Genomic DNA, 21,583 nt, shown 5'->3' on the forward strand with positions numbered 1-21,583 from the left:
ACGCCATAGGAGACAAAATTAAAATCTCCTCTTTCGATAATATTAAGTCGGTAAACGTAAGACAATTAGATTGACCCACGTGACCTTCCATCGTTATAGGTAGGAATCGATTCCTAACGTAGGTTGAGTTGGTCGAGTCCCTCGAGACTCACCTATATCGCGATTCGCTATCTTGCCTACGACATAGAGATGTCACCGGTGACCTAAGGATATGGTATGCTTGGTTGAGTCTCTCAAGATTACGTTAAGACGCTGATTAGATCCCGATCCCCATTAGAGATCCGTCGAGGATCTTTGATTCATATACCGAAGGGAGTTCTGTTAGTTTGTTAGAAAATATTACAGATATACTTAAATTGTGCAAGACACGAACTAACAGATCAGATTTCAAATACAAGCCCAACATTACACTAGATACTACATATGTTCTTGCTTATTCTATAATAATGCTAAACGCTGATGCACACAATAGCATGGTGAAAGATAAGGTTTGTTACTGAAGGAAGCTACGAGCTCTTGCTAGGTTGTTGGACTCCTCCGTTGACAATAGAGAGGAAGTCTTGATTCGTTGCGTCTATGATTGAGGCAACAATAGAAAGCATCGACGATGGAGGCAGAAGCAACGCTAGGATTGGCTCGAGGTCATGTGAGTGTGAAGAGTGGCTTTTAAGGGTAAGAAAAAGGGTTATTAAACTAGGTGCTCGCACGAAGCCTGGGTTTGAGTAAGCGCCTAAGCGGTGCCTGATTGAAGTACACCGCCTGGTCTACACATGAGACGCTCGAGCGCCTATTTAAATCATTGCTTTTCTTCCTTCTGTTACACTTCTTGGCTCAATGTCTTTACTATTCTCTTGATCTCTACAATTTTTTTCCTCTGCTGCAGCTATTAATTAAATGGCAGCTTATAAAATGATGTCAATTTTGAAGAGATCCTTAACTAAGATCAGGGCAACCTAGGACCACAAACTTGCACTAATTTTGTCATCCGTCAATCTGGTTAATCTTTATGGAACTCTTTTCTCTTTTCCCTATTATTGGTCTTCAATATTCACTTTTACAAGAGAATATTTTATTTTATTTTTCCTAATTGAAATTTGTGATTTTTTTTCTTGGACTTGATCTGGTTAAGCTGTATGATTATGAAGATAATCATATTAACTCAAAACATGATCTTAATAATCTATGAAGTTATGAAGGACATATAAACATTTTTATCAGTGAATAGATTGAAATCCAACCTCGGGAAGGATGGGAGAAATTAACCTGATGCTTTAGAACATACTACAGCATTTCTTTTACTAGGCACTGTCATCGGGAATGGTTGATATCGAGTCTCTCTGTGGTCGGTGCTTTGTTTTACTAGGCAAAGCTAGAATCCAGGAAGGAACCTCACAGCCAGATGCTGCCATCAAATTGACTATGTTCCTCAGAAAAGGCTTATCCTCTTCGATGAAGAATGTTACAGCTTAGAACAATAGGAGAAACTAGGCAGAAGATCACAAGGCATAAGATTGGGAAAAGAAGAGCTTTAGAATCTGGATAGACAAATTTTAGAAAAGCATAAGATTAGGAAAAGAAAAGCTTTAGAATATGGAAAGACGATCACAAGGAATGAAGCCTGAGTGTGCATCTGCATAAAGATCATTAACAGTAGAAACTAGGCAGACGATGGAAAAGTTGAATTTTGGGCATGGTACTATTGTTTTAAGGTTCATAAACATCTCATCCAATCATGAATTCATATTTGCTTATTGGTAAGACTTAACTTTATTCATCTGTTTATTCTCATCAAGATGATGACTTCCAATCCTAATCCAAAGTTCTGAATAGGCATTGCCTTCTGTATTAGGATGCATTCCCAACATGAGTTTGATTGATTATTACTGTTTGAGAAAAAGAGAGTGCTCAATGTTTTAAAAATTGTTAAATAAATCTAAATTGCTACTAATAACAATATTATTAGGGAGCCTCGAACTACCGATTAAACAATTTCAATTGTATTAGTGCACTACACTGACATATTTATATTCATAATATAGAAAGGATATCCATCATTAAAAAGGAATAAGATATCATGCCTGTTCTGCTTGACAGACAGGCATATTTGATTAATCATGTGAATTTAATGTGCTAGAAATATAAAGATATCAGTCGTACCTCTGAAAAGCTTTGACGAATAGCAAGCAAAATTCCCTTTTTCACTACCGGCAAAAACAGGCTTTTGCTTAATCATCTCGGAGGCAGAATTTCTGTCAAAAGTTGTTCTGTTAGAGATGTATCATCTGAATAAGAAACTGGGAAGTTCATAGTGTAAATACGATTCTACATGCATACTTTCTACCAATGATGATTCGAACTGCATCAACCATAACTGTACTTGCAAGTTTTTCAACAGGAAAACTCACACTGAACAGTGTAGCACTACAGTAGTTTTTGAACAGGCTTTGACCACAGAATCAATTTGTTCTACAAAAACTAGCTCAAAAAGCTTATCAGCTTCATCCAAGACAAGATATTTAACCCTGCACAGAGCAAATACTAAATGAGATATGCATGACCATTAATAAAAGTTATTGCACTTTATACACCACTTCTTACATAAAAAATGCGGAATGCTATGGATACAAAGTCAATATGACAACATATTTATGTGTTAATAATATCTATAATACTTCAATGCAAGGAGTTTAATTTCGAATGATATCGCTCGGTACGGGCAGTACGTACCGATCCACAAGAAGATTGGTACACGGACCGTCCGCTATCGGGTGGTACCATCGATTCGGGCTATTTCCGCCCTATTACCATACGAAATTGATCGGTGATGGTCGATTTCGATCATCGTCGCCCGCTACCGGGCGGTATTAGCTGAGGGAGAAGGAAGAAGAGGGAGAAGAAAAGGGAGAACTTGGAAATCCGACACCGCTCTCCCTCGACGATCTCGATCTGTCATCGTCCTGTCATGAACGGTCGTCGCACACCCACAACAACTCCGTTCAATGAACCGTTCGTCGCCCTCGTCTACATGTACAACTGCTTAGCAACATGTTTTGGCCTTGTTTTAAGTCCTTTTGCTTGTAAAAATGTAAGTTCGAACAAGTTGCAGCGCTACAGTGCGATAGCTTACCGAATCGAGCAAAACAGCCCCAAAACAGTTATGTTTTCGCGTACCATAGGTTGTTTTCTGCAGCTTACCGCCGCATGCGAAACGTCAGCCGTCTCAACACCCTACAACCACCTGGGTGGCACCATGGGGGATGGGGCTTTGGTATAGTGTCGAGTGTTGAACAATATTTCACAAGTTCGCACGTTACCTTGACGGGAACTTGTTGTCGCGCCCGGCACCCGGTGAGCAACTGTTTGTGGACTTGCAGCAATTTGTCAACCCTCTAAAGTCTTTGTTTTCCTCCTCTCCCTCTTTTCTCTTGTGGACGCAAGGTGCTCGCTGAATTGCTTGTAAAGCTTCCCCTTTTTGCGAGACATCGGGACTTGTCCGTCGCTCGTTCTTTGAACTAATCAACTTTCTCTTTTACAGATCCTTCAAGACATGCGAGAGGTTGCAAGTAGGCTGATCTTTGCGGACGTAAATCGCAAGGGCGAAGCGCGACTTAGGCAACGCAAGCTAAGTTCGTGTCTTTGCCGTAAGGGTGCCTCACGACTTCGGCAATTCCAGCTAAGTCCGTGACATTGTAGTATCAGAGCGGGCAACCACTTTGAGCGAGCAACGAAGAAACTTCGCAACTTTGCCATGGCAAAGCATCGTGGCGAATCAAGAAAGACGGGGCAAGCCGGACCCTTGCCCCAAGCAGCCGCAGGTGGGCTGCAAGTGCACACTCGCTCTCATGCTGTTGGAGGCGCTCAGGAGGAGCGTGACAGCGAACATGATGAGCGAGAAGTTGGCTGTTCTCTACGAGCGGAGGAGGCGCAATCTGGAACGCCAACAGGGAAAAAGAGTCATAAGGAGAGATTCACAACGGCGGAAACCCGCTTCGATGTTTTTGAAGCGAGCTTGGAAGAACTCTACCATAGCCAACGAAGGCTTATTGGGGTAGAAAGCTCGCAAGAAAAAGTGAAGTCTAGGATCGACAAGGTTAAGGCCCTATTCGACCAATTGTCAGATGCACCAAAGACTTCGTGCAACACCGGAAGTTGTGGCGGAACTCACTTAAAGGGTGACCATGCTCACAAGAGCACTAAATACGGGAGGAAGCAATACCCACGTTGCGCCGCCACAAAACTTGAGGGCACCCGAGCCTCATGGTTATGGAGAGGCCAGTGATGCTAAAGAGCTCGAGAATTTCCTGTTCGATATGGAACAATACTTTCGAGCTACGAGGCCTGATTCTGAAGAAATCAAAGTTTCTATAGCAACAATGTATTTGAACGGAGATGCAAAACTTTGGGGGCGAACCCATTGGGAGGAGATCCAATAGGGTCGGTGTCAAGTTGACACATAAGAGGACTTGAAGCGGGAGTTGAGAACTTAGTTCCTACCGGAGAACACAGAGTTCGTCGCAAGAAGGAAGTTGAGATAGCTCCGCCAGAGTACTTCCATTTGAGACTACGTGAAGTAATTTTCTGCACTAATGCTGGACATATAGGACATGTCCGAGAAGGATAAGTTGTTCAGCTTCCTCGATGGTTTGAAGCTATGGGCTCAACAAGAACTACATCGAAGGAATGTGATGGGAGATAACAACCCCTATGTGGTTCCTGTCTCTCGGAGAGGAGCCAGGGAACCCCAACATATATTTGCATTACAACTAAAGAAAGGGGTGCGAAAAGGTGAATTAACATTCGTGGCTGCTATGAAGCTAGAGCCACTCGGCGAGAAGGCCATTCATAAACCTGCTGTGGTGGCGAACGTCCTGAAAGAGTTCACGACGTTATGCCACCCGAGTTGCCGAAGACTCTTCCGCCACACAGAGGCATGGATCACAACATCGAGTTAGAGTCGGGAGTGAAGCCTCTAGCGAGACCACCCTACCGTATGCCCCCGCCAGAGTTGGCAGAACTTAGAAAGTAGTTAGGTGAACTGCTAAGCGGCGGTCTCATCCGCAGTTCTCTTCCAGAAGAAACAAGATGGGAGCTTCTGACTATGCGTCGATTACCGAGCCCTCAACAAAGTGACGGTAAAGAACAAGTATCCCATCCCGCTCATCGCGGACTTGTTCGACCAGTTGGGCAAAGCCAAGTATTTATTAAAACTCGACCTTCGGTCAGGGTATTGGTAGGTGCGCATTGTTGAAGGAGACGAAGCGAAGACTACCTACGTGACTAGGTATGAAGCGTTTGAGTTCTTGGTGATGCCTTTCGGCTTAACCAACGCTCCGTCCACGTTCTGGACTTTCATGAACTAGCTATTCAAGGAGTATTTGGATAAGTTCGTTGTTGTCTACTTAGACGATATCGTCATCTACAGTCAAACGTTCGAGGAGCAAGTCAAGCAACTTCGGACAATCTTCGAGGTCCTCAGGGAGAACACTTTGTTTGTGAAAATGGAGAAATGCTACTTTGCTCAAACAAAGATCTTATTCTTAGGGCATCGAATCAGTTATGGCTCTATTTGGATGGACAAATCAAAGGTGCAAGCGGTTGTGGAATGGCGAATTCCAGAGAAGGTGCCAAAGTTGAGATCCGTCCTTGGCTTCGTTAACTACTATCGACGCTTCATAGCAGGGTATTCGAAGCATGCAACTCCACTAACGGAGTTGCTAAAGGAGCAGTCTTGGAAGTAGTCTGATAAATGTGAAATTGCATTCCAAGATCTGAAGGCTGCTGTGTTGGAAGACTAGTGCTTAAATTGCCAGACTATGGGGAGCCCTTTGAAGTCCATATAGATGCTTCAGACTTCGCTATTGGGGGAGTACTCATGCAGGAGGGTCATTCGGTGGCCTACGAGAGCCGCAAACTCAATGAAATCGAGCAATGGTACCCGGTGCACGAGAAGGAGATGACAGCGGTGATCCACTGTCTATGAGTTTGGCGACACTACCTTCTTGGATCGCGATTTGTACTAAGGACAGACAACATCGCTTTGAGCTATTTCTAAACTCAGAAGAAACTCTCCCCAAAGCAGGCACGATGGTAGGACTTCCTGGCTGAGTTTGATATGGCAATGGAGTATAAGCCCGGAAAGGCGAATGTCGCGGCCAATGCATTGAGTCAAAAAGTGGAGCATATGAATGCCATACAATTGGAGGGCAGAGGCCAAGCAAGTCAGTTGCACTCCAACTTCCTTTCCAGGATTAGGGATGGACTATACAGTGATCCCCAAGCAGAAGCCCTGATATAGCTCATTAAAGAAGGCAAGGCACGATGGTTTTGGGTCCAGGAGGGACTCGTTTGCACCAAAGGGAATAGGGTCTATATTCCTCGAGTGGACAATCTAAGACATGAACTCTTAAGAGAGTGTCACGATTTCCTTTGGGCTGGACACCCAGGCATTCATAGAACCTTGGCTCTCGTGGAGAGGGCCTTCGATTGGCCGAAGATGGAGACTGATGTGGAGGAATATGTTCGAACGTGCCTCACTTGCCGATAAGATAAGGTGGAGCAACGGAAGCCGGTGGGACTTTTAGAACCATTGCCCTGTTGGGAAATCATGGGGGCGACATCACATGCGCAGCGGAAGAACAAGAAAACAAAATCCCCGATTCCCAAAAAGATGTTCGTCGTCGTGCGAAGATTGGTGCGCAAAAATCCGCGAAACATGAAACTGCATATAGAGTAGATTTTGTTACCTAGGGAGATCGTATATCCCTGTTTACTTGCAGATCCTTAGGAGAGGGTAAAGGAGGTCAAGCGTCCTCCTCTCTAGCGGTGATCCACACAGCAGGGTTGCGACGATGCTCCTCAAAAACTCTAGGCCTGATCTGAGGTGGAGAGGAAGAGGAGAATAGGAAAGGCAAGCAAAGGCTCTAGCCTATGAGGCTCTAAATCCCTCCTATTTATAGAGGTCCCCTGTCAAACCCTAATGGGTCCTCCCCTAGTGGGTATTGGATCTGCATCCAATAAGACAAGGGCTCCGTCGGATATCTCATATCCGAACCTCTACTCATCGCAATGCCTACCATATGTGTGTGACCCTCTAGGCCCAATATCGAGCTGGCCGTGAGTCATACCTGTCAGAACTCCTTCTAACTCAGTGAATTATTATCTCTGTAATAATTCACTTACTCATCGACTACGGACGTACTAGGCCACTACGCCGTAGTCCCCAGATGATACAGGGGAATCCAATCCATTGGACCTGTCTGTCCTCAGTTACCGTGCCTATAATCCCTCATCCATCTAATATCCCAGAGACCGTATATCGAGCATGGTGCTGTCAGACCCATACGGTTTCTACTCGAGTCTCGCTCTAATCGGATTCTCCCGGAGAACTCTTTCTCTCTCAACCCGAATGACCCTGGCCAGGGATTTGTCTGAGCAAGAACACATAGGATATTCCTCTCATGACGCCGAGAGTGGATGATCCTCTATCGACACTCAATAGCCCTCGTAAGGTCGACTACCACTCCCAATGACCAGCTGTACTAGATCTGGGACAGCCAAACCTATAAGTCTGGTATCAAAGAGTGGAGCACTCATACAGGGCATCCTTGGTGTCTCAAGTCTAAGGACCAGATACACCACTAGGACTACCGAATCACTGTCTAACAATAAGGCATCATCAACCATCCAGCATTCCGTAAGCAGATCAATCAGTGAACTCATTCTCCAATGAGCACCTGTACTGTATCCCTAGTGTCCCTACACGAGCAGCTATAAGACCAGCTGCATCCATCATATGGATGGGTATACAACACACCAGTCTATCCGGTTATCACGATGTCCCTCTCTAGTAACCTATGACCGGGATCATTTAGGATATGTGTTTAAAGGTGAATCAATCTCATTATCGTGATCTCATCACGATCCGATTCCCATTGCACAAATCCAAGGACATCACAATATATGTATGCATTTATGCAATAGTTATAAAGTGATATACGCCAAAATATAATAAGCAAAAAGATTTTGTATCAAGTCACACGTGCCATCACTCACGTGATTGGCTTGCTGGGCACCTATGACTAGCATGCCCATACCAGAAAGGTCATGGGAGAGAATTTCCTTGGACTTCATATCAAGCTTGCCCGTAGTAGGGAGACTCGGATCGATACTCATGGTGATCGATCGATTTTCTAAGTATGCAACTTTCATTGCTGCTCCCCTACACTGTTCAGTAGAGGAGGCGACCAAGCTGATGATGAAGGATATGGTGAAGTATTGGAGAGTCTCGCACAATATCATCAGTGATCGAGACGCTCGGTTCCTGGGACGATTCTGGACCGAGCTATTCAAATTGTTGGGGTCGAAGTTATACTTCTTCACAAGCCGCCACCCCCAGACGGATGACTAGACTGAAAGGATAAACTCGCTCTTAGAGCAATACCTTGCTACTACGTGAGTGTCAACCAACGAGATCGGATGAAGTTGTTGGACATTGCCCAATTCTCCTACAACTTGCAGTGGAGCTCTGCGTCCAACAAGAGCCCCTTCGAGATCATTACAGGGCAATAACCGTCAACTCCTTATACCATGGTAATTGGGTATACTGAGAATAGTCCGTCAACCTACCACTTTGCAAGAGAGTGGCATCGAAATACAGATATTACGCTGGCTTTCTTGGAGAAGGCGACAAAAAGATTGAAGAAGTGGGTAGACTTGGGAAGGCGATTGTTAGGACCCTTTTTCTGGGCTTTTGAATAATGTTTATTGAGTCTGTTTAGTCCAGTTGTTTATTGAGTCGGTTTGGTTCAGTTAGAGTCAAGTAGAGGTTTATTTAATATTTATTTATTATTAGAGTTTAAGTCCTTATGGACTCTGGGTGAAACTCTATAAATAGGAATGTAACTGCTTCTTTTCAGTTATCTATGAAAAATACTATTCTGTCTTTTGATAAACTCTAGGAGGCTGATCCCCTCGAAGTGATCATCCCCTTCTCTTTTCTTTTTTACGATAAGACTTTAGGGTCTTATCAATTGGTATCAGAGCGACGATAAGACCTTTAGGGTCTTATCAACGACCACAAGAGTTCAAGATCGGCGATTTGGTGTTGGTCAAGCTCCAACCAGCATCACTCCAATTCTTTAGGAACAAAGTAAATAAAGTATTGGTGCGCAAGTATGAAGGGCCCTTTCCAATTATCAGTAGGGTGGGCAATGTCTCCTACAAGTTGCAGCTATCGACGTGGTTCAAAATTCATAATGTTCTTTACGCCAACAACTTGAAAGCCTACCACTCGGATCCGCAAGATGCTTCCCGAAGTGTTCCAACTTGGCTACTCCCCACCACAGCCTCCTGCGAGAAGTGAGTTGAAACCATTTTAGCGAATCGCAAGATAAAGCTACCCATTGGAGCTAAGCATACTAAGTACTTAGTGAAGTGGCGAAAGCTTCCTCGAACTAAAGCCAATTGGGAGACTGAAGATGCCCTATGACATGAAGAAGCAATCATCAACTATTAACAAGCATCGACGAGGGCGTCGACAGTTTGAGTGGGGGAGAATGTCACGAACGATCGTCGCGCACCCGCAATAACTCCGTTCAACGAACTGTTCGTCGCTCTCGCCTATATGTACAGCTGCTTGGCATCATGTTTTAGCTTGGTTTTAAGTCCGTTTGCTTGTAAAAATGTTAGTTCGAACAAGTTGCAGCGCTACAGTGTGACTGCTCACCGAATCGAGCAAAACAACCCCAAAACAGCTCAAAACAACTCCATTTTTACGTGTCATGGGCTGTTTTCTGTAGCCCGTTGCCGCACGTGAAATGTCAGTCATCTCAGGACCTTGGAACCACCTGGGTGGCACCATGGGGGATGGAGCTTCGATATAGTGTCGGGCGTTGAACAATCTTTCGCAAGTTCGCACGTTATCTTGACGAGAACTTGTTGTCGCACTCGGCACCCGGTGAGCAATTGTTTGTGGACTTGCAGCTATTCGTTCAACCCTCTAAAGTCCTTGTTTTCCTCCTCTCCCTCTTTTCTCTTGTGCACGCAAGGTGCTCGCTGAATTTCTTGTAAAGCTTTCCCTTTTCACGAGATGTCGGGACTTGTCTGTTGCTCGTTCTTCGAACTAATCAACTTCTCTTTTACAGGTCCTTCGGGACTTATGAGAGGTTGCAAGTGGGCGACGAAATGAGGCGACGAAATGAGGCGATGAAATGCGAGGTTGATGATGTCACCCTATTTTCGCGGGGAGAAGAAACCTGGCGACGAAATGAGGCGACGTTTCTTCTCCCCATGCGAGTAGAAGAAACGAGGCGACGTCGCCCTTTTTTTTATTTTTTTATTATATATATGTATATATATATATACACCGAGTGATACGCTAAAACGTATCGCTCGATATACTTGTATCGTATCGAGCTAAGCTCGATACTCCATGATATGAAATTACGAACCTTGCTTTCATGTGCCTTCTCTAATCCCTGTAAAATAAGGGCTTCACAAACTCGAATTTGCATATTGTGATTAAAAAAGAAATGGTCTAAATTCCTGTATTTTGTATAGAGATAATAAATCAGTTGTGATTGCTATTATGAAAAAACACCATTTTCCTGCTCCAATCCCACGATCTAACATCCTGCACCTGTCCAAGTTTTCTAGTAAACAGAGTTGGCTGATCATAACAACATTCAATAGAGATCTTAATACATTTATACATGCTATTGTATTCTCACAACAGTCCTATTCAACTACTCTAACCTCCCAATACATTTTCTTTTAACCAAGCATAAAGTAAAACACTATTTGCTATGTCTACCAGCTAATTTTGTACCACATCAGCTCAATTCTAGCATGAAGCAGAGAAGCATAATTCTGCTTCCTATGCATATAAGTGCATCCATGGCATATATACTGGTGCATGCTACCACATGGTGGCATGAGCATGGTTGATGCATGCTAACAGAACACCATAAAGGTCACTGGCATGGCGGTAGGCCTACATCATGTAAGCAAATAAAACAGAGAAAGAATAATTGATATACAACAAATGGGAAGCCATTAAGAATAAACAGATAAGAATATCCTCATCTTCAAAGAGGTGAGTGTTGGCATGATGACAAAAAACATATAATTACATTAATATTTCTCACCAACAAAATCTGGTTGTGATCTGAGCTTCATAATCAATTTTAATAGGCCCAGAAGAAGAGCAGACTCTGATTTATGTGATTTGAAACACAACAAACCTAGAGATCTATGCATATCTTTTATGTTCCAATTTTTGATATTTGCTAGTTCATAGCATAAAAATGTGCGGAATGAATTTACTATAAACAGGACAAACAAAGTTTTTTTAGTTCATACCGACTCAAGTCAAGCTTCCTTTTGCAAATAGCAAAGTCCAACCGGAGAGGAGTGGATATGATTATATCACGGCAATTTTTCAAAATCACCAAACCTGTAGAGCTCCTTAGTCATTAACTGGATGTAAAATTTCCTCCCCGTAATTCTCTAGTTGGGCAGAGAACAACAGCTTGTACACTATTCTTTAACCCTGGCTAATAACAGTAAGAAAAACTTAAACTAATGCAAAGTAAAATACTGACAAGATGGTTGTCCATGTATAATAATGATACCTTAATCTTCATGAGCATTGGACATAAAAACGCCAATGTCTTGCCAGAACCAGTTGCTGCACATGCAAAGCAGTCCCTCTTCTGAAATATGTAAAACCATGATATGTTAGTCCTGAACTATTCAGATAATGATAATATTGTAACAGCATAGAGAAATTAGTTCAGCAGTAAAAGAGTAAATTTTCTAAAGTTCAATAAAAGATAGACATAGAGAGAGAATGGGGGAAGGAAAGACAGAGAAGCAAAATTTAAGGCATACAGAAAGGAGTACTGGAATAGCCTGCCTCTGAATAGGTGTAGGCTCTCGAAAACCAAGTTCAGAAAAGTTACGCAAAATATATGGTTTGCAGTTATACCTGCACACAAAATCAAAAATTCAAGAACTTAGAAATTCGGCAAGAAAACTGCAACTGTATAAAAGGATGAACTAAAAAAGAAACATTGCTGGAAATGTGATTTGTTCTATTTGACAACATATAGTCACATAATTATTACTATGAAGTAGTACATTTCAGCGCTATAGGTACCCATATGTAAGGAATTTACAAGAGCACAAGATACCAAAGACAGAGAAGAGGCCAGATAATCCCCAAAACAATGAAAAATGACAATATGATATAGCAAGTCCTTGTTATAGATATTATATTGTTCTTATATATTATTCCTTACAATATTACTTCTATAGGTACAGAAACATCTTGGATAAACACATCAATTATGGAACCCTGTGCAATAAACTCTGGAAGAAAATAAAATGTCAAAATACTGATGATGCAAAAACAAAGAAAAAACATTATTGATTTTGTTTGATCAACCATCTAACACGATGACATTGTCATTCAGCCTCAACTCTGGAGGTTACCAAAATGAAGAATCAATCTCTATCGTCAACTAGCAATAGTGATTAGCAGCAGATGAAACGACATTGTCTGTTTTCTTTGCTTTTTTTGACAGAACTATTAAAGGTAAAACTAAGAACCATTATGTCTCTTTCTTTTGTTTCAAGCTAATAAGATAAAAATTCTACAGTAAGGATGTGAGTATTAAACATCTGAAGACATTGTTCAGTATATTGGTTCAATGGTAGCAAATATTTTATGCAGTAACTGATGGTCATGATAGTCTATGATCATCATGTCTTTAATCCTAAAAAGCTTAAATAAAGGCAGGACAAAAAGATAATGGTTGTGAACCTCCTTAATCAAAGAACAAACAGGAAATGTCGCTGCTGCCTGCATTGCACAAATATAGGACACCACAGAGCTTGCCACATGCGATCAGCTCAAGGTCTGGACATGTATTATGATATTGAGATAATATAAACTAAGGATTTGAATTCAGCCAGTAACATGTTCATACTGGCTGGGCTGCTCAGGGGCATGAGTGCATACAGAATATGCTATGCACTGATGCCACTACATAGGCCAGCATGAGAACGTTCAGCATGTACCATCAAAAAATTTGTGCCAAAAGCCAAGCAACAGTGTGCTGCAAGTTGATCTCTAAACAAGGATTCTCCATACATGGGATCTCACCTTGAGCTTAGCTCTGCAAAACTCTCAAGCGGGGGAGGAACACCATGTCCCGAAATGTGAATTCCATACTTCTTACGCAGAATAGAAGCTTTCTGAAGCAGGAAACAAAAATTTTAAGGTATGAAAACAAAAAAGAATCATTCAACAAAAAATAACAAAACTAGACCAAAATCACCTCAATCTCCTTTTCCACGTCCTTCTTCATCTCAGCAGAAGTAACCTCCAAAGCATTTCTTTCTAGAATAGAGGACAAAGACTCGGAACTCTTGAACACACTGAACCCCTCCACAGCATCTCATACACCAAATCCCAAACAAGATTATGACATGTAAACGAAGCTCGCATCACACAAAAGGTGCGTGTAGGTAAGCCAGAGATGCAACCAGAAGAGTCCTTATCCTTGCGCATTCGCTTCTTCTCCTTCTTGTTTGCCTTCACCTTCAGCAAGGTGTCCGGCGCTGCATCCGCTATGCCCTCAAGATCATCCGGTTCTTTCTTCGGCTGCTGCAACAAAGAACAAAGATTCAAGGATTAAAGTCAATCCAAACAGGGAATTGGTTCATAGACCAGCACAAAATCGGTTGTAATGGTTGTCCAAGTATCTTATATTGCCAACTAAAAGGGCTCTTTAACAGATGTATAATAGTCTATGTAAAATAGAGTAGAAAGGCATCTGTAAACCAAAGAAGAAGGTAGGAACAATATGTCATACCATAGAAGAGGCTTAGGAACATCATGGTCTTGCATAATTACCAAAATTAAAGTTATGGCTTTTGTTCTGACAACAAATAGTGAGAAAATGTGTTCAGCTAGTGAAGGTGAAACAAAGGTAGAGGAAGCTGATGGACAGTGCTTCAGCAACTGCAGTGCTTGTAATTTAAAGTTTCAGTAATGATTGTGAAAGGTCTAAGAAGAGTAAACAGACAAAAAACCAAAAACCAAAAACCAATAAATTTCATTACCTTCCTCCATGCATAGCCTCTGTTGGTTTTCTTTTGAGCTTTGTCAACACAATAAAGATGGACCTTGGAAAAAACTAATATGCATGTTTCTAAGTCATTCAAAATTGAGGAAAAATTTAAATCCATGAATGCAAATTAGTAATTGCAAAGATAAGTCTAGTCTGTACAGAACAGGAAAGCAAGTGTATTCATGCTATCAATGTAATCAACATCTACGGAAACAGGCAAGCCCTCTACAAATAATTGATCTAGATTCAATATGCTTGAGTAAAGGCAAATTCACTTTATTCTTCTTCAAGTAATCTCCTGAATAAGACCCAAATAATATTTATTGTTTTTCTCCTGCCCTAAGGTAACATTTTCAGCCTTTTCTTTTGGTACATTTCATAAACAATTTAGAAAAAAAAAGTTGTATTGTGCTTATATATTCTGAAGGACAATTTGTTAACCTGATATCAGTAGGCATAATGAAAAGCAAACTCAATTAGATTGTCTAAATATTTAAATCATCATCATATATTACTCAAAAGTACGATGAATATGCAATGTCTTGAATAAGATTATCAAACCAGGTGATGACTCCCAAACAAACCAGCCTATTGCAATATTCCAAGAATCCAAATACCAATAGGCATTGGCTGGCTCCCAATATATGAGACACCACATTTGACAACGATCAAAGTTGCAACCACTTGAACCAAGGTTCGTAATTTCGTATTGTGTCAACATTTCGATCTTTGCTTAGTACGGTACAGTATAGGTGTACCGAGTGGTATACTAGGGTGTACTGCTCGGTATATATATATATATATATATATATATATAAAATAAAAATCAATATATAAATTATAAAAAAATAAAAAAGGAGGCGTAAGCTACCTCAGCGATGTCGCCTCCTTTTCTTCTCCTTGTGTTAGACGAGGAGAAGAACACGGTCTTCTCCTCATATGCAGCGTTTGGCAAAGACGTTGAAGGCCGCAGATGTCTTTGACCATCGATGAAGAACGCGACGAAGGTTGCAGATGTCTCCGGCCTTCGGCGAAGAATGCGACGAAGAAGAAGCTGATCGCCATCTCTCCGCTACTAATAAGACCCTAAGCTTTTATCATAGAAGAAAGGGGAGAAAAGAGGATGATCACTTCTATGGGATCAGCCTCTTTGATCACTTCGAGAGGATCGACCTCATAGGTTTTGTCAAAAGACTCGAATTATATTTCATTAATTGTTGAAAAGAAACAAATACATCCCTACTTATAGAGTTCCACCCAGAATCCACTAGGATTTGGACTCTTAATAAATAAAAATACCAATTAAACCCCTATCTGGCCCTTACTAAACTAGACCAACTCAATAAAATATTATTCAAAGTTTAAAAAATAAAAGGATCTTAACAATTCCTCCTCCTTCAATTCAGCCTTGTCCTCAAGGCTGAGCAGCATCAAACTCAGGGAGCTTTTCTTTCAGCACTTTCTTTAGTCACAGGGTATCTGTAGCTTATCACAACCCGTTGATCAAGTAAGTGCAGTCTCTACTTCTTGATTGTGTAAGCAATAGGTCGACCTTTCAATGTAGTAGTCGTTGCAGTCTTCTGAAGAACCCTCTCCATATGTTGGCTAATGGCACTTGTAACCTTACTTCCACGTCTTCCCTTTATTATCACCTACTTTCCATTAATAAAAAACTTTATAATTAGTTTAGAAAAATTCCAAGAAACATCACCCAGGGTTGATAGCCATTCAATTCCAAGCAATACTTTGAAGTCTTTCAAGGATAGCAAAAAGAAGTCCACAAGAATACAGTAATGTTTTGTCTCCGCCTCGTCCATGAAAAATAGACTAAAAATAGACTAAAAAAGAGGCATTAATGTTTTGTCTGACCAATAGACTAAAAATAGACTAAAAAATAGATTAATTGTATACAAGTAGTCTTGTCTGACCAAACCATAATTAACTAAAAATAGACTAAAAAAGAGGCATTAATGTTGAAGATTATGATAATTAAAAAATATGATAATCGGGATATTGTCATGAGAATTGTAAAACTGAACAATTTTTATGAACAACCTACAAGGTTGGTACTTTTATATAAAGAAAATGTGCAGACATTTGTGCTATAAAGAATCACATAAAATACAGTAAATAATCAATACAAGAAAAGATGAAAGAAAACAACCATAAACAAATGAAACATTTACCAAATTAAATACCTCATCATGAAGAACTGCAGATGACCAAGAATATAAAATACAACAGTTAACAATTTCAATGGTCAAAATAACCTTAAAGCTTCATCATACAAAATACAGAGCTTAATATATCATAAACCTTACCACCATGGGTTTCTATAAATAAAATGGATGATCTCCAATGGAATAGTTTAAATAACTCCATAAAAGAGAGCAAACATATATATAAACCATGCTACTCCACATCAAAACCAATACTTTATTTTAGAAGTAAATAACTACAGTGTTATTGGTGCCAAGTCTTTGTACTATAAATTTAGACACATAAAAAACTGCAAGCAATATATCAATAAACGTATCATGATTAGAGAAGCTACAAGCTCCAAGGTCTAAAATCCCCAAGCTAATCTGGATGTCTACCACCTCAAAGCTATCAGGGACCAAATTCGCAAACAAGAACCATGAAACAGCCTACAATCCATATAAAACAGGAAATCAGATGCAATTAATATACTAAATCAAGCATCAAGAACAAGGCGGCCCCTAAAACCATTGCAGATCTACCTGATCTAATGGTTTCCACTACAAACAACCAATGCTTATACCCACCATATCCGTCTCTAATCATGATCCTTGGTGCAGCAGCAGAGCTTGCTATGAAAATCTGTGACCAAAAGAATCTATTCAAAAGAATCCTTGTACCAACACTTCTCTGCACCAAGGATCAAGAATTTGCGATAGAATGGCCACTATAGGACAGGAAACAAGCGAATGCAAGAGATCACCATCGATGCAATTATAGAAAACCCTCCTTGTTGATCGCCACATTCGTTTTTAGCCTCTACCAAGGAAGCTAAGCTAATGATGGTGTCTACGGCTAGGTTTTCACCACCATCGAGGAAGCGGTGGTCATGAAATAGACCATAAGAATCTTTACCAAAGAATCCCTATACCGAACTATCTTTGGACCAAGGATCAAGAACTTATGATGGAACGATGACAATAAGGATGGAAGCAAGCAAAAGCATGCCATCGTCATCGAAGACCGATGCAACGAGAGAAAACCCACCTCCGTCTCGTCCATGAAAAATAGACTAAAAATAGACTAAAAAATAGATTAACTGTATCCAAGTAGTCTTGTCTGACCAAACCATAATTAACTAAAAATAGACTAAAAAAGAGGCATTAATGTTGAAGATTATGATAATTAAAAAATATGATAATCGGGATATTGTCATGAGAATTGCAAAACTGAACAATTTTTATGAACAACCTACAAGGTTGGTACTTTTATATAAAGAAAATGTGCAGACATTTGTGCTATAAAGAATCACATAAAATACAGTAAATAATCAATACAAGAAAAGATGAAAGAAAACAACCATAAACAAATGAAACATTTACCAAATTAAATACCTCATCATGAAGAACTGCAGATGACCAAGAATATAAAATACAACAGTTAACAATTTCAATGGTCAAAATAACCTTAAAGCTTCATCATACAAAATACAGAGCTTAATATATCATAAACCTTACCACCATGGGTTTCTATAAATAAAATGGATGATCTCCAATGGAATAGTTTAAATAACTCCATAAAAGAGAGCAAACATATATATAAACCATGTTACTCCACATCAAAACCAATACTTTATTTTAGAAGTAAATAACTACAGTGTTATTGGTGCCAAGTCACTATAAATTTAGACACATAAAAAACTGCAAGCAATAGAACAATAAACGTATCATGATTAGAGAAGCTACAAGCTCCAAGGTCTAAAATCCCCAAGCTAATCTGGATGTCTACCACCTCAAAGCTATCAGGGACCAAATTCGCAAACAAGAACCATGAAACAGCCTACAATCCTTATAAAACAGGAAATCAGATGCAATTAATATACTAAATCAAGCGTCAAGAACAAGGCCGCCCCTAAAACCATTGCAGATCTACCTGATCTAATGGTTTCCACTACAAACAACCAATGCTTATACCCACCATATCCGTCTCTAAAACAAGATTCCCAGCGCTAGATCGATCAAAAAATAAACACAAAAAAGAAGAGAATGATACCGATCTGAAAACAAGAATAGATATCTGTCTAACGGATTGCTTGATCAAAGACACGATCCATAATTTAGTAGAGAACACACTTGTAAATTTCTTCAAATCGACTCGAAAATATCGAAATGGTAGACACAGAACTCGATCGATCCGCTCAGGTACACGATCAGCAACCAGATAAACGAAGAAAACATGAAAATAGACAAAGAAATCAAGGAATCATATGAGATTAAGGTTTTACCCTTCCGAAGCGGTCCCCTCTTTTCTCGGAGACAAAGGAGAGAGGCGATAGAAACGCAAGAACGGGATGACAGAGAGGTCCTCTCGCGTATTAAATGGCAGTGATACCTCTTTTTTCTTAGGGTGCATACAAAGGGAAAACTCAGAGGGAAGTAACAAAAAGTTCAAGAAAGATTGAAAACTCAGAGGGAAAAATAGGGTAATTCAGAATTTGATAATTTTAGGGTTTAGGGGAAAATATAGATGTTAGATTCATGAATTCATATTCGTCAAGCCAACCAAAAGTCTTATATACGATGATGTATTGACATGTATAACATATCAGATGACAGATGTAACAGAATTAGTAATGAAAATGCATTATGGAATAAAAATGCAAATCAATTATTGCTTCTATTACTTAAAAAGAGATTACTAAAATAATATCATGTGATAAAAACCTATGTATAACATTCCATAAAAAAAAATGAAAGGAGACTAAACTAAATTGCACAAGAATATTCACTCAAGCATTAGAACTACGAAAGTCCAATAAGCTTCAATCAAAACAATGCTTACCTGAATAAATATCACATTCATTTACTGGCTGTGGTCGGTGCCCTCCTTGGCTTGCCATAAAGAACTTCCCACACTCACTAAGCTGATCATAATATTACAAACATATTAGCTGGATTTATCAAACACTAATGAATAAACTTTCTCAGCCACTTATCGGCAACCAATCCAATAATCTCTTCTTCATCCATAAGAAGCACCTAAAACCATTACAGATCTACCTGATCTAATGGTTTCCACTACAAACAACCAATGCTTATACCCACCATATCCGTCTCTAAAACAAGATTCCCAACGCTAGATCGATCAAAAAATAAACACGAAAAAGAAGAGAATGATACCGATCTGAAAACAAGAACAGATATCTGTCTAACGGATTTGCTTGATCAAAGACACACCGATCCATAATTTAGTAGAGAACACACTTGTAAATGTCTTCAAATCGACTCAAAAATAGCGAAATGATAGACACAGGACTCGATCGATACGCTCAGGTACACGATCAGCAACCAGATAAACGAAGAAAACATGAAAAATAGACAAACATCTCCAGAAATCAAGGAAGAATTCATATGAGATTAAGGTTTTACCCTTCCGAAGCGGCTCCCTCTTTTCTCGGAGACAAAGCAGAGAGGCGACAAGGAATGGCTGAGAGTGGTCCTCTCGCGTATTAAATGGCACTGATTCCTATTTTCTTTGAGGGAGCATACAAAGTTCCGTAAAGAAAATCAAGCATATAGAACAAGGCCACCCCTAAAACCATTGCAGATCTACCTGATCTAACAGTTTTCATGACAAACAACCAACCCTTATACCCACCATATCCGTCTCTAAAACAATATTCCCAGCGCTAGATCGATCAAAAAATGAACACGAAAAAGACGAGAATGATACCGATCTGGAAACAAGAACAGATATCTGTCTAACGGATTGCTTAATCAAAGATCATACCGATCCATAATTTAGTAGAGAACACACTTGAAAATATCTTTAAAGCGACTCGAAAATAGCGAAATGGAAGACACAGGACCCGATCAATCCGGTCAGATACACGATCAGCAACCAGATAAACGAAGAAAACATGAAAATAGACAAAGATCTCCAGAAATCAAGGAAGAATTCACATGATATTAGGGTTTTACCCTTCCGAAGCGGCTCCCTCTTTTCTCGGAGACAAAGCAGAGAGGCGACAAGGAGTGGCTGAGAGTGGTCCTCTCGCGTATTAAATGGCACTGATTCCTATTTTCTTTGAGGGAACATACAAAGTTCCGTAAAGAAAATTTCAAGAACTCTGAAGCAACGACAGAGCTCGAAGAGAACGAAGACAGAGAACAAACGAGGCGTTTCAAGAAATATGATGGGGAGGACAGAGGAGAATATATAGGGGTGGAGTGTCTAGTATCATAGGTCGGTGAGAGGGACGCCCGGGTTGCTAGAAACGATCCGTTAACAGATACGATCTCCGCCGTCTCCCTAACGACATGATGAACACGGAATCACCATCAGGCAACGTGGCGTAACGACATCGCCATGAATTGACCGCATTACCCTCTACAGTGACATTTAATATACGAGATGCCTTCCGTACCATTCGCGCCAGTATGGGCTCGTGCTACCGCTAAAAAAAATAATAACAGTCGTCACATTCCAATTGTACGGATATTTATATCGATAATTCAGGGCATCATTTATCTTTAAATATATATTATTTTAAATTAATAAAAATATATTTTTTAAAAAAATTCAAGAATGCATGACGTTTGAAATCATAGAAAGTGGTCAATACCCTTAAATAGATGCCAAAATAGATGTCTCTATACATTAACTCAATCATACAATTTACATTGATGTTTTCTTCTTTTTGCTAACTTAAGCATTGAAGGGATCGCGTTAGACAACTTCTAGTGTCGCCCTATTAAGCAGGATTGTCGGTCGCCCGAAGACACCCGAATGACCTAGCCCCAAGGAGGAATCTTGTAATCAGGAAGATCTTAGTCTATCTATCTGATCGTCGAATCGAGTCACTAACAAAATGACTTTTAACCGAACAACTTGTGTGGTCTCACCTCATCAAGTCTCCCACGTCAACCTGGATGAGCCTGTAGCGATTGCTCATGTAAACCAATCCACCTGGATGAGCCTATAGCGATTGCTCGGTGTAAACCAATCCATCCTGTGTGTTCTCATTGGCACGGTGTTCCGCTACCAGTTAGCGATTGCACGTCTATTCTTCGTATGATACTATTGCCTCTTTGATTTGATGGTGAAGACATGAAATTTACATTCCTTCGGCTTTTAGGTACAACCGCCCCGGCTTGCTACCCTATGCTCCAGATGTACACCTACTGTTTCCTACTGTTTAACATGATTGGGCCAGATGATTATTTCGACAATCCCACAATCCCACACAC

At 40.3% G+C, this 21,583-nt stretch overlaps 1 pseudogene; it reads right to left on the reverse strand.

The window, feature by feature from the left end:
- Positions 1-1,496: 1,496 nt before the first annotated feature.
- Positions 1,497-20,553, reverse strand: LOC135622123 (DEAD-box ATP-dependent RNA helicase 57-like; annotated as a pseudogene).
- Between the last annotated feature and the right edge of the window lie 1,030 nt (positions 20,554-21,583).

Source organism: Musa acuminata, chromosome BXJ2-9 (assembly GCF_036884655.1).
Source record: "Musa acuminata AAA Group cultivar baxijiao chromosome BXJ2-9, Cavendish_Baxijiao_AAA, whole genome shotgun sequence".
In the NCBI taxonomy this organism is placed as follows: Eukaryota; Viridiplantae; Streptophyta; class Magnoliopsida; order Zingiberales; family Musaceae; genus Musa; species Musa acuminata.